This window comes from Trichechus manatus, unplaced genomic scaffold (genome assembly GCF_000243295.1).
Source record: "Trichechus manatus latirostris isolate Lorelei unplaced genomic scaffold, TriManLat1.0 scaffold00067, whole genome shotgun sequence".
NCBI classification, from domain to species: Eukaryota; Metazoa; Chordata; class Mammalia; order Sirenia; family Trichechidae; genus Trichechus; species Trichechus manatus.
This window is the reverse complement of record NW_004444003.1, coordinates 1,689,607-1,691,793: the sequence shown is the minus strand read 5'-3', so window position 1 is coordinate 1,691,793 and position 2,187 is coordinate 1,689,607.

Here is a 2,187-nt window from a genome sequence, read left to right as displayed (position 1 = left end):
CACAAAAAAAGAAAATTACAGACCAATATCTCTCATGAATATAATGCAAAAATTCTCAACAAAATTGTAGCCAATAGACTTCAGCATCATATCAAAAAAGTAATACACCCCGACCAAGTAGGATTCATACCAGGTATGCAAGGATGGTTCCACTTTAGAAAATCAATCAACGTAATCCACCTCATAAATAAAAGGAAAGAAAAGAATCACGTGATCATCTCAATTGATGCAGAAAAGGCATTCAACAAATTCCAACACCCATTCCTGGTAAAAACTCTCAATAAAATAGGTATAGAAGGGAAATTTCTCAACATAATAAAGGGCATCTATGCAAAACCTATGGCCAACATCATTCTTAATAGAGAGAGGCTCAAAACATTCCCCTTGAGAACAGGAGCAAGACAGGGATGCCTTTTATCTCCACTCCTGTTTAACATTGTGCTGGAAGTCGTAGCTAGAGTAGTAAGGCAAGAAAAAGGAATAAGGGGCATCCGAATTGGTAATGAAGAAGTTAAACTGTCCCTATAGGCAGATGATACGATACTATACATAGAAAACCCTAAAGAGTCCACAAGAAAACTACTGGAACTAATAGAAAGATTCAGCAGAGTAGCAGATACACGACAAACATACAAAAATCAGTTGGATTTCTATACACCAATAAAGAGAACGATTAAAAGGAAATCAGGAAAACAATACCATTTATAATAGCTCCTAAAAAAAATAAAATACTTAGGAATAAATCTAACCAGGGATGCAAAAGACCTATACAAAGAAAACTACAAAACACTACTGCAAGAAACCAACAGATATCTATATAAATGTAAAAACATACCATGCTCATGAATACGTAGACTCAACATTGCAAAAATGACAATTCTACCCAAAGCAATCTACAGATACAATGCAATCCCCATCCAAATACCAACAACATTCTTTAAAGAGATGGAAAAACTAATCATTAACTTTATATGGAAAGGGAAGATGCCCTGGATGAATAAAGCACTATTGAAGAAGAATAAAGGAGGAGGACTTGTACTACCTGATGTCAGAACCTACTATACAGCTACAGTAGTCAAAACAGCCTGCACAACGACAGATCAATGGAACAGAATTGAGAACCCTGATGTAAATCCATTCACCTACGGTCACCTGATGTTTGACAAGGGCCCAAAGTCCTTCAAATGGGGAATAGACATTCTTTTTAAGAAATAGTGCTGGAAAAATGGATGTCCATCTGCAAAAAAATGAAACAGGACCCATACCTCACACCATATACAAAAACTAATTCAAAATGGATCAAACACTTAAATATAAAGCCAAAAAACTATAAATTTCATAGAAGAAAAAAATAGGATAAATGCTAGAGATGGCATTAACAGGATACATACCATAACAAACGACACACAAACTCCAGAAGATAAGCTAGATAACTGGGATCTTCTAAAAATTAATGCTCATCAAAAGAGCACTAAAACAGTAAAAAGAGAACCTACAGACTGGGAAAAAATTTTTGGACATTACAAGTCAGACAAAGGTCTAATCTCTAAAATCTACAAGGAAATTTACCTCTACAATAAAAAGACAAATAATCCAATTAAAAAATGGGCAAAGGAAATGGATACTTCCCTAGAGAAGACACTCAAGCTGCCAACAGATTCATGAGGAAATGCTCGTGATCACTAGCCATTAGAGAAATGCAAATCAAAATCACAAAGAAATACCATCTCACTCCGGCATTAGTGGCACTAATCAAAAAAACTGTAAATAACAAATGTTGGAGAGGCTGTGGGGAGATGGGAATTCTTATGAACTGCTGGTGGGAATGCAAAATGATACAACCATTTTGGAAAACAATATGGTGCTTCCTTAGAAAGCTAGAAATAAATACTATACAGTCCAGCAATCTGACTCCTAGGAATATATCATGGAGAAATAAGAGCTGTCACACGAATAGACATATGCACACCAACGTTCATGGCAGCATTGTCCACTATAGCAAAAAGATGGAAACAACCTAGTTGCTCATCAACAGATGAATGGATAAAAAAACTATGGTACATATACACGATGGAGTATTACACAACGATAAAGAACAATGATGAATCTGTGAACCATCTCATAACATGGATGAAACTGGAGGACATTATGCTGAGTGAAATAAGTCAATCACAAAAGGACAAATAT